This window comes from Chiloscyllium plagiosum, unplaced genomic scaffold, assembly GCF_037043375.1.
Source record: "Chiloscyllium plagiosum isolate Xiang-an unplaced genomic scaffold, Cpla_swu_hap1 HiC_scaffold_14, whole genome shotgun sequence".
In the NCBI taxonomy this organism is placed as follows: Eukaryota; Metazoa; Chordata; class Chondrichthyes; order Orectolobiformes; family Hemiscylliidae; genus Chiloscyllium; species Chiloscyllium plagiosum.
This window is the reverse complement of record NW_028270152.1, coordinates 89,479,259-89,491,402: the sequence shown is the minus strand read 5'-3', so window position 1 is coordinate 89,491,402 and position 12,144 is coordinate 89,479,259. Positions and strand designations below refer to the sequence as shown.

The window sequence follows — 12,144 nt, the reverse complement described above, 5'->3', positions numbered from 1 at the left end:
ATAAAACCTGCAACTTTAATACCTATTCCAGCATTTGAGGAACCTTTCATAAGAGTGCTGATAGATTGTGTAGGTCGCCTATCTGAAACAAAAAAGTCGGAATAAGTATTTATTAACAATAATGGATGTGTCGACTGGAATTCCCGAGGCAGACCCATTATGCAGCATCTCAGCTAAAAGAGTTGTAGAAAAAAAATACTTATTTTTTAACTAGGTACGGACTACTAATAGAGATCCAGACAGATCAAATCTCACATCCGAACTATTCAAGCAGGTGATGGATAACTTTGGAATAAAGCAATTCAAATCTACTACGTAGTATCCGGAATCACAGTGAACGTGAGCGAGATGGCATCAAACAGTGACGACCATGTTGAGGGTTTATGGTCAGGATAATCCAGTTGCGATAAGGAAATTCGTTTTGAACTATTTGTTATCAGAGACGCACTGAATGAATCGACCAAATTCAGTCTATTTGAATTAATTTGTGGGCATGAAGTAAAAGGAACATTACCATTCGTTAAGGAGATATTAATAAGTGAGAATTCAGAGACCACCCATTTGGACGATGTTTCAAATTTTAGGGAACGATTAAATAGAGCTGGAGAGTTGGGTAGACTGCATCTAAAAGGATCACAGCATACAACGAAACAGGAAGTGTATCAGAAATCACAAATTCGCAATTTTGCAATTGGGAATAAGGTATTGGTGTTACTTCCAGTAACAGCTGAGCTTTTAGAAGAAATTTTTAGTGTACCTTTTCAAATTGGAAAGAAATTGAATGAGGTGAACTACTTGGTACGGACTCCAGACAGAATGAAATCTCATAGAATGTGTCATGTGAATATGCTCAACAAGTATTTTGATAGGGAGAGAAAGCAAGAGGAGAAGGTGTTAATGATGACATCACAGAGTGAAGAACCAAGTTCAGAGGATTCTGAATGGGACATTCCTCAAATCACATTGAACAATGAGAAAGTTGTCAAAAATTGGGATAAATTACTGAGTTACCTTCCACAAGAAAAACAGAGTGACCTGAAAGAGTTATTGTGATATCGTGGAGAGGTATGCGGAAATAGACTGGGAAATACGAACATAATTGTGCATGATGAAGACACAGGAGATGTTGTTCCGATTAAGCAACATCCTTAAAGGCATTACCCTCTAAAGTTGGCACAGATTCAGAAGGAGGTAGAGCACACGCTCCAACGTGGCATAATCGAAGTGAGTTACTGTGAATGGAGCTCAAGGATAGCCATGGTGCCAAAGCCAGATGTTACCTAGCAGACATGTGTGGACTATCACAAAGTCAACTTCATTGCAAAGACTGATGCATATCCAATTCCATGTTTGAAGATCTGTGTCGGAAAGGTGGGAGAAGCTTATTACATTTCTAAGTTGGACTTGCTCAGAGGCTACTGGCAAGGACCTCTGTCTGAGAGAGCAAAGGCAATTTCCGCTTTCATAACTCCAATTGGACTATATCCGTTCAAAGTTGTCGCATTTGGTATGTAAAACGATCTAGTCACATTTCAGAGACTGATAATAAGGTCATTGCCGGAATACCCAACTATATGGTGCACATTGATGACCTGGTGGTTTTTAGTCACTCACGAAAGGAACATTTACAGCATTTAGCGGACTTGTTTGATTGACTTCAGAAGGCAGGCTTGTTGGTAAACCTAGCTAAAAGTGAATTTGAGAAAGCCTAAGTTACATTTCTGGGTCACGTTATTGGACATGGACCAATGGCCCCATGAGATACAAAAACAAAAGTAGTTTGGGAATGTCCCACACCGTCGACAAAAAGAAATATGCAATACTACGATTCCTGGGATTGACTGGATTTTACTGAAAGTTTGTGCTAAACTTTATGCAGTGACAAGGGCAAGAACTCTCAGTGGACAGAGGACTGTCAAGAGACATTTTACAGCCTAAAAACTGTGTTCACACTGCCCCAGTATTAGCTACACCAGATTATACGAAGCCTTTCATGGTGGCTATCAATGCCATTGATGTGGGTGTCGATCCGGTGTTCCTGCAGGAGGATTATGAGGGAATAGAAAGACCCATCGGGTATTTTTCTGGGAAGTCGAACGTTCATCAACAGAAATGTTCAATGGTGGAGAAAAGGACTTTACTCTTTGGTGTTGGAATTACAACATAACTGTGTTTATATTACCAGCAATGCATCTGAGACAATCGCATACACTGATCACAACACATTGACATTTGTGGAAAAAAAATAAAGACAAAAATGCCAGACTGTTTAGATGGAGCATGTTGTTGCAGCCATTCAATCTGACCATGGTGCATATGGCAGGTCGCGAAAATGTGAAAGCTGATGAGTTATTCAGACTCGAATGAAATACTGAGGTGTTCGGTGGTGGGTGTACTGCGGCCTGAATTTGCATGGGTTTGTACATATTTGAATATTTACAATTAGTATAGTGTATATGTCAGTTTTGAAACCACTAACTGGGTTTGGAAGGGTTAAAAATGCAGCCAACTTTTAGCATTGATGGTTCTTTTTTAAGGGGGGGGGGGGAGAGACATGTCACAAAGCAAGTCCCTTTTTTGTCTAAAAGCTGTTCCTTGGCTCAAGAAGACTCTGTCCTATGTTTTTTTTCAGAGGTACAATAAAACGGGGCCAAGCTCCAATCAGTCTGGTTTGGTGCAGAGATGAAAAGTATTTTCAGAGGTCTTTTGTTTATATGGAAACAGATGAGACTTCATGCCAAAGTGGTCATGATTTATAAGTGACCAGTATAATGAACGGAGAGTGGTGAGCTATTTTAGCTGAACTAGCTGAGCTGAGCAGTTTTCAGTTTAGTTTTGAACCGGGAAGTTCAACTGGGAGCTGTGTGGAAACTCTCTCTCTTTTCTGACCTTCAACTTAAACCTGGAAATTTGTGCTCCATTTATACTTGTTTTTATTGGGAGTTTGCTTATTGGGACAGTTGTGTATATTCGGAATAGCATAATTAAGTCTAGCTGAATAGGTTGAATTCTGGCGTGATTCTTTATTCTGTTCTTTGTGTTGCACTGTGTAATTTTATGTATAAAGATTTTGTATGGTTTAAAATCTAGTAGTCAACCTAGCTAAATTGCTCCGGGTAATTTTCATTGTACACTTACTGAAACAAATTTCAAAAATATGCGCTGGGCTGCCTGCTTAAAAGTGTTTTGAGTAGTCGAGCCTAGTTCATAGCATCTCGGAGATGGAAGATTCCTCCTTGGGACTTGGCACAAACCAATCACTTTCCCTCCTCATGATCAGCAAACCACGTTAACATAGCACGTGTGTACCATTAGCAATGGAGCCAGGAGGAACAACATGGAGCAGTCTCTCTGTGCAGTCTATGCCTCATTGGTTTTTCGTGTTGCACCAACAATTACATCCTCCTATTTCAGTGTAACAGTTTGGCGGGGCTGAATGGTCTCTTCTATTCATGTGGCAGTGTCTCGCGGAACTGAATTTCTTCCTCCTGGCCCGAGGGCAGAGGTTCAAGGACATTAGTGGGCAACCCGTTGTTCCTGCCTACCAGCGTGTTGTGCTGACGAGACTCTATCTTCCTGAGACTCTATCTTCCTGAGTTATAGGACACAAACAGAAGACTGAAGAACATAGCAAGCCAGGCAGCATCATGAGCTGGGAAAGTCAACATTTCAGGTATAACCGTTCTTCAGAACTGGGGTGGGGGGGTAAGGGGAGCTGCAGATAAAGAGGGAAGGGAGTGGTTGGGGTGGGTAGATCAGGGAGATGGTGAGTTACGGCTATGTGGACACAATGGTGGGTGCAACATGGTTGGGAAATGGGAGGGATGAATTCGGTTGGGAGCTGAAGGGTAGGGTCGTTAGGTGGAATGGAAAATCTCCCAGTCACTTCCTATTTCAATTATCTTTCCCAATCCCTTTCCGACATGGCCATCCTTGGCGTCCTCCATTGCCACAATGAACCAAACCATAATCTGGAGGAACAAGATCTCCTCTGTCACCTGTGCAGCCTACACCCCGGGGACTCAACATTGAATTCCCCAATTTCAATTAACCTCCCTTCCAATCCCCCGACTCCCTTCCCAAGCCGTCCCCTCCCTTCCATTCCTCTGAGCAATCTTTTGTCCAGCGACTAACTAGACTCAGCCCTCCCATCAACAACTCGCTGATACCCTTTATCTGTGTTCACTTATCCCCACCTCGGCACTCTGCCTTCTCCTCCCTCACCCGCTATTTTATCTGTATACCCCCTTACTCCCATCCAAAGTCCTGACAAAGGGTTATATCCAAGGCGTTCATTTCTCAAAGTCTTGATGCTGCCTTGCTCATTCTGTTCTTCCAGCTTCCTGCGTGTGTATTTTGGATTCCAGCACCTGCTTTTATTTTAAATTGTCTTCTAGTGTAACAGGTAGGAGTGAGTGAACGCATTGCCCCTCTTGTTATCCAGTAGATCTGATGGGTTGAATGGCTTTTTATATTACTGTGAAACCAACTAGAGTTGTTGAAGGTGTTCCTCTTTTTTTTAACCGTGGAAATGTTTAGTGTCCAGCAGTGCTTTTGATTAATGTTACCTATGCATTAACAGCACAGGCTTGAATGTTGTCCAGATTTGATACTTTAGTATCTTAGGAGGTGACGCATTGTTCTGAACATTGTAAAATCTTCAAAGAACATCTCCACCTCTGATGGTATGACAGAGGGAAAGACATTGATGAAGCAGCTGAAGGTGTTTGTGTCTCTGTGTCACAACGCTACACCAAACAGCCTCATCACAAATAGGAAAAAAAACTCTCTTCAGAATCAGACGTCCATGTATCCGTTTTTGCTTAAAATTTGTGAGGAAAGTGACCACATTGTTCAAATAAGCCCTGTTCTATCATTTTGCTCTTTACCATTTTAACTGATTTTCCAATGTCATTAGAGGTGATATCAGAGTAACCTCCCTTGCATCAAAGTAATATTTGACTGATGTAGCATCATCAATCCTCAGCAAACTGTGGTTAACGGGAATCGGAGGAAATTCTGTGCTGGTAATTTCTTCAATGAACAATGACACCTTCCCCTGAGCTATTGGGAATGACAAATAAGCTCTGCCTTTGCTAGTGCCTTCCAAAATCATGGATCGATTTGTCTTATTAATAACATTATTTGTTTCACAGTTTGGTCTAAAGTCTCAGAAAGCTAACACCTTGCTGGTTGAGTGTCACCCCAATGAAATCAGAGATTTACAATAAGATAATGATTCTGATTATTTTCAATCAGTTACTTTCTGAGGACTGATTGTGCGATGACAGTGCCACTGAGATCAACATTTTTTCTATCCAACAGCATCTCATCACATTGGCTCAAAGCTGCGCTGTTCCACAATTCTACTTCATTCTCCAGCTCATTTGCCATGCTTGCCAGATATACGACGCCCACAAGATGCAATAACTTAGAGATGCCTATGAGGCTCTGGAACCTGCCACCCCACCCATGCCCTGCGCTCTGAGTCCATCCCCTCCCTCAAGCCCACTTCCTGTCGTGTATTCACCATCTCTTCTAACCTTCCACGCTCTAATACTGAATGTTCTGTACTCAGCAAAGGTCTCAGCTTTATCCCTCTATGCCCCCACTTTAATGAATTTCAGGAACGACATAATGTTTAACTTCTCTTCCACCGTCCTCTGCTCGGTGTCCATTTCTTTGGGCAAAAGTCCACTCCCCATCCCACAACCCTCAAACCCCCCCCCCCCCCCAGCTCCAACACTCTCCCTCCACCTAGACCCATTCCTCTGGTGTTTACTTTGACTCAATCTGTTCTTTGAGAACTTCCAATGTGACACTGGTTGTTTTAATTTCTCTGAATTCCCCTCAACATATCCAACCTATCACTCTCTGAACAGACTGTATGCTGTATGCTTCGATGCACCCCAGACTGTGTTATTCAGCCTGTGCCGATAAGGGTGGTGCTACTGTAGTTTGGTGGACTTACCTCTCCATTTCAGGGGCTGAGTGCCAGCTCTCAGATACCTCCACATATCACCTGCTGGCCCATAACCCTGCCATGGCACATCAGGCCATTTTAATAACTAAATCTGACAACATTTCACCTGGAGATTCCTACGCACTCGCCCCCACCTAACAGTCCCGAAGCTGATGGTCCTCTCATAGCAGAGCTCGCTTTTATGTCCTCCTGTAAATTCACAAACAGAATTGCATGGGCACACCCATTGTTTCTGCCTGCTTCTGCCATACAAAGGGGGTGCATGGATGCACACGTGGACCCAAGTCATAACTGTTCCTTCATGGGGTACGTAGACCATTCCTTGTTACAGTTCTTTCCATTCCCCATCCACAACGGTTTATCCGATACATAGATAATATCATAGCTCCTCCTCCTCTCTCTTGACCGGAATTGGAAGAGTTCATTGTTTCCAATTTACACTCCTCCCTCACTTTCACCTGGTCTATCTCTGACACCTCCCTTTCTTTCCTCGACATTTCTGCTTCTATTTCTGGGGATAAGCAGGTCACTGATATCCAGTATTAAGCCACCGACTCCCACAGCTACCTGGAGTATACATCCTCACACCCTGTTTCGTGCAAAGACTCCATTCCATTCCCCCAGTTCCTCCCACTCAAATGTATTGCTTCTGATGATTTCAACTTCAAAAGTGTGGCCTCTGAAATGTCCACCTTCTCCCTCAACCGAGAATTCCCAGTACTTTTGTCGACAGGGCTCTCAACCAGTTCTGAACCACCTCCTGCACTTCTACCCTCACCCTCTCTCCTCCTTCCTGCAACAGCGATCTCGTTCTCCCTGTTCTTACCTACCATCCCACCAGCATTCACATGCAGAAGATCATCAGTGTGCATTCCCCCACCTCCAATGAGATGCCACCACCAGAAACATATTTGCCTCCTCTACCGTTTCCGCCTTCTGAAGTGACCATTTCCTCCAGGACACCCATGTCCGCTCGTTATTCACTGCCCACACCTCCCCCCACCGCCCCCACCCCCAATCACGGGTCCACTTCACTTTCCCCTGCCGGAGGTGTTACACTTTCCCATTTACCTCCTCTCTCCTCACTAACCAAGGGCCCAAACACACCTCCCAGGTGAAGCAGCATCCTATCAACATTTCTCACAATCCAGTCTACTACATTCGCTGCTCACATTGTGGTCTGCTCTACTTTGGGGAAACTAAAGGTTGACTGAATGAACACTTCACAGTACATCCAAGCTGTACCTATGCAAAAGACCCTGAGTTTCCAGTTGCCTGCCAGTTTAATATCCCATCCTGTTCCCTGCCCAATATCTCTGTGGCAGGCTTGCTGCAGTGTTCCAGGACATTTCAACGCAAGCTGGAAGAACAACACCTCATTTTCCGTGGGCGGACCTTGCAGCCATTCTGACTCAAAATAGTATTCAATAATTTTAGGGACTGAACTCCTCAATGCCCCCTTCCCATACCACCAGACCTAGTACTCACTTAGCCTTCCACTACTCAACCCCTAGCTATTGACAGTCTCCCTTAACAGCTATTCAGCGTCTTTTGTATATAAATCAACACTTTCAGGGCTACCATCCGTTCTGAGGAAGGGCCACTAAACTAAAAACTTTATTTCTGATTTTTCTGCACAGAGGCACTCAGACTCGAAACGTCAGCTCTTTTCTATCCTTACAGATGCTGCCAGACCTGCTGAGATTTTCCAGCATTTTTTTTCCTTTGGTTACAAATTACACGAGATTCAACTGAGATAGCACATTTGCTTGTATCGTTCAGATCAGTCAATTTGTCACAGTTCAGAAAGAAAAGATCGATAGAGGGATACTCAGCAGGTCTGGCACTCTCTGAGCAGAGATACACAGAATTACCCTTTGATTCCAATATGACTTTTTCAGAACAGTGTCACATCATATTCGATATGTTAACTTTGTTTCTCTCTGCAGATACTTCCTCATCTGTTGTGATTCTCCACCATGTTTTTTATTTGTGTTTCATGTTTCAGTATCACTATATTTCATGTTTCTTGATAGGGTTACATGCTGAATTTGGTTATATATGGACAATGTAGTCCTTTCCTGTTCCTATTATAGTTGGTGTGTCTGGGACACCGTGTTACGGCCGAAATCTGTTTCTTCTTTAAGATTCAAAGTAAAAAATGATATTTTTCTGAATATCCTGTAAATCTCAGGAACTCCCGTTTGTTTGAAAAAACATTTCAGAGGCAGCTGAAATTTCATGAGATAACAGGAATAAATTATTGATGGTGGAGCACTCTGTGCCCTTCGTTGAACTAGCTTGTCTACCCACTCTCTCCTAATATAGGTCTTGATTATATATCACAGAATTATTTACAGGAAACGTGGGGGAAACTCAGCCCATTGTCTCGTCCAGCTTAAAACGACTATATCTCTACTGTTAGTCTCCTGTATTGTCCCCATAGCCCTCCACACTTTGTTTTTATTGTCTGCTTTTAATTTTAAGTATCCTGCCGGATATGAACAATATGATCAATCTCAAACAAAAAAAAACCAGAACTTAGAGGGCAAGCTCTGCAGGTCTGGCAGTATCTGTGAAGAGAAATAAAAGTTAATGTTTCAGGTCCAGTCACCCTACTCAATCTGTATTCTCAATGATTAAATGGTGTGCATATAAAACATAGTTCACTCTATCACATTTAAAATGATCCTGTTCAGTTCACATTGTCATTCAGCATTGCATCTCTCAAATGTTGCCTGTTTCCTTGATGTGCATTAGATTTAATTCTGTCTGACACAAAGTGTGATGATGACTGGGGAATAACATTGTACTCCCCATGCAGTCTCCATAGCCACTATCCCCATTATGTCTTATCTCCCAGCCAATGCAATGTTCGTTCGAACCTGACTCATTAATTAATAAGATTAAATGAATATGTTCATTGTAATTATCACTTTTGGTTTTGGGCTGAGGCCAAAATGCGTAAAAAATACGGTTTACAGCAAATAAAACTGCATTTAGAAGTTTGTCAATTTGTATAAATAAATTACGAAAGCATATTCCCTCTGGAAGTTCCAAAGTTGTCTTATTAGAGCAGTGAGAGGAACATTCAGAGAAGTCCACACTTCCTGTATATCTTCAGGACAACTGTGCCCAGTGACAATGTGTTGGCTGGCGTTTGTTCCCGTGGAGGATAGATCAGCACAGTAACAACATCCTGGTTGTGTTTCTTTTGCGGGGTGGGGGGATTTGTGGAGAAATGGTGACAGCACAGTAAACGGACAACAGAGCAGAATCATCTAGCCTACGAAAAGATAACATCCATCATTCTCCCTCAGAACTGACTTCACTAGAGCAATTTGTGATGGGAGATTTGACAAAAAGTCAGCAATGTCAACATGTAGTCCAGTCCAGTAATATTGTGAACTGAATGTGCTGGATTTAAAGCTGGGAATGTTTGCTTAGTGACTATGATTAATGTCAGTCTCCACGCAACGTAACTGTGTCACTGGAGGGTTTCCCTCTTCTATTGGTGAAGGGCTTCATTCAGTGCACTATCCCACTGTAGTAGTAAATGCATCAATTCCAGACAGTAACAGAGATCAACAGCTACCTAGATAGAGAGAGGACAGATCTGAATCTGAGAAGAACGGACTGGAACATTACAACAATGGAGAGGAGGTTTTTCTTGTGTCTTTTCAAGTTTTCCCCATGTTGGGAATTTCTTCCATATCGGATATCAGCAGTGCTGATGATTATTCTGGGCGGGATGGAGGGTGTGCTACTAACCTCATCTCGCTATTGTTGGTGTTCTCTACTTGTGTTCATTCATTAATCCATAAACAAGTTTGAACGTCGTTGCAATTTCTGTTATGTATATTTGTCAGAGAAAGAAACTATTGTCTACAGTTTCCATTGCAGTCTCCATTCAGTATCCATGGATTGCAGGCGACACCCTCACAAACATCTGAGAACAAAACTGCGCAAGACCACGAGATCCCTTTTTGTCCTGAACTGATTTACGTCTTCTGTTCTCTCTGTCACCAAACCTGTCCACTACCAGCTCCTGATGTCCCCAATCTTCATTTCTGTGTCAGTGCTGTTGCTGAACAATCCATTGCCTACACGTTGGTAAAATTCAGACTCAATTACCGGCCTGGTTTGCAAAATAGGTTTTCTGAACTTTGAGCGAAAATTGCACCGGCAGGAAAGCATTCATAACGTAGCCAGCAGGATTCGAACCTACGTGGGGAAACCCCAATGGATTTCTAATCCATCGCCTTAACCACTCGGCCATGACTACCGACAGCCTAACCGGCGTGAGCAGTGACCAAATCAGCCGTGATCTCATTGAAAGCTCTCGTTGACTTGATGAGCTAAATGCTTCCATCTCCTTTCATACCTTTGCTGTCATTTGTAAGGTGCGAGACACCAATGTAAAAGAAGAAAAGCACAAAGGTAGGAAAAGATATTTGCAGCCAAACTGAGTCAAAATTATTTATTGAAAGGAAAATCACACTTGGCAATTTGCTAGATCTCTTTGCGAACATGACCAGCAGAGGTAAGCAAGGGAGCTATTGATCTGAGTATTCTTGGACCTGAAGCAAACAAAGGTTAGTGATATATTCATTTCATTTTCTGGCGAACGAAATGTTCTTTCCTGATGGTTACAATGAAAGAGATGGTTCCCAATAAAAGACAAAGATTAAGTCGCATCTCGATATATTTCAATGTGACACGATTCATTTTCAGTCCCTAATTACCCCAGAGATGGAGGGGGTGAGTTACTTTTCTTCACTCTTCAACTCCTCAGCACGGAGGTACAGACATGAAGCCGCTAGAGATGGACTTCTTGAATTGGGAACCAGCGACACTGAAGGAACTAGGCAAACGTGAGGACTGCAGACGCTGGAAACCAGATTTTAGATCAGAGTGATGCTGGAAAAGCACAGCAGGTCAGGCAGCATTCGAAGAGCAGGCAAGTCGACCATTCTATTGCCAGTCCTGCTGCGTTCCGCAAACAATTTTCGTTTTTGGCTCAGATTTCCAGAAACTGCAGCGATTTGTTTTATGTTAACCTTCATAATGTTTTGGACAAAACCAATGACCTGCCAGCATCGGAAAATCGGCAGAAGTACTGGTACCGATATGTTTGCTGAACAATACAACCATTCCATGTGCGGGAATACGATCCGGGCCACGGTGCTGAGAGTACCGGATCCTCACAAGTAAATAACAAGACAAGGCGATAGATACTATAGTATTTGGTGTAAATAAAACACCCTTTCTGAACATTTCCGTTGCAGATTATTTTCAACTTGTCTTCGAAGATTTACAAAGTGGGAAAAGGCCATTCCGTCCGTGTGCATTGCGGCGAATCAGAGAGCCATCTATTCTAGTCGCAGTATCCAACTTTGGCTCAAAGTCTCGTGTGTTCTAATGTTTCCAGGGCAAATGTCAATGAGGTTATCCTATGTTCTTAAATGGCACAATAACGGGGCAGATGTATGACACTTCCACAACGAATTGTAAGTCTTTTGAGGAACTCATGCTCATTTTCACCCACAGAGGGAGACACACAGTAAGATACCCCCAAACTGGCGGAGGTGTCCGTTGTGGAGAGCTGGAATTTGAAATGGACAATAGGAAGTTTTTAATGCGGAAGCACAGAGGCGACGTCCCGCCAGGACTACAAAGGGGAGCGTCAACGTAGACCACGGTTAACCCTGAACCTATCTGCCAACAACTCTCATGTCTCCCCCTGGCTCTTCTCAGCTCTCTTTTTAGGTCTTTCCTGATATCGTTGGAACACTCGAGCGCTCTAACTGTGTTTTCACATTTTGTCCTAACATAAGAGTTCTTGTTCTTCTTGACAAGGGATTCCACTTCCTTAGTAAACCACGGCTCACGCGTTCTATATCTTCCTTCCTGCCTGACAGGTACATACTTATCTAGGACACACAGGAGCTTTTCCTTGAATAAGCTCCACATTTTAAGGTGCTCACCCCCTGCAGTTTCCTACCACATTCTACGCTTCCTAAATCTTAACTCATTGCATCGTAATTTCCCTTCCACCAGCTGAACCTTTTGCTCAGTGGAGTACACTTATCCCTTTCAATCACGAAAGTAATCCTGAGAGAATTGTGATCGCTGTCTCCAAAGTGCTCACCTACTTCCGA

The 12,144-nt window shown here is 43.0% G+C and overlaps 1 non-coding gene across 1 annotated transcript; it reads right to left on the bottom strand.

Moving 5' to 3' along the window:
• Positions 1-10,186: 10,186 nt before the first annotated feature.
• Positions 10,187-10,268, bottom strand: trnas-aga (transfer RNA serine (anticodon AGA)). The gene has a single exon. It is a non-coding gene; the product is annotated as a tRNA-Ser (tRNA).
• Between the last annotated feature and the right edge of the window lie 1,876 nt (positions 10,269-12,144).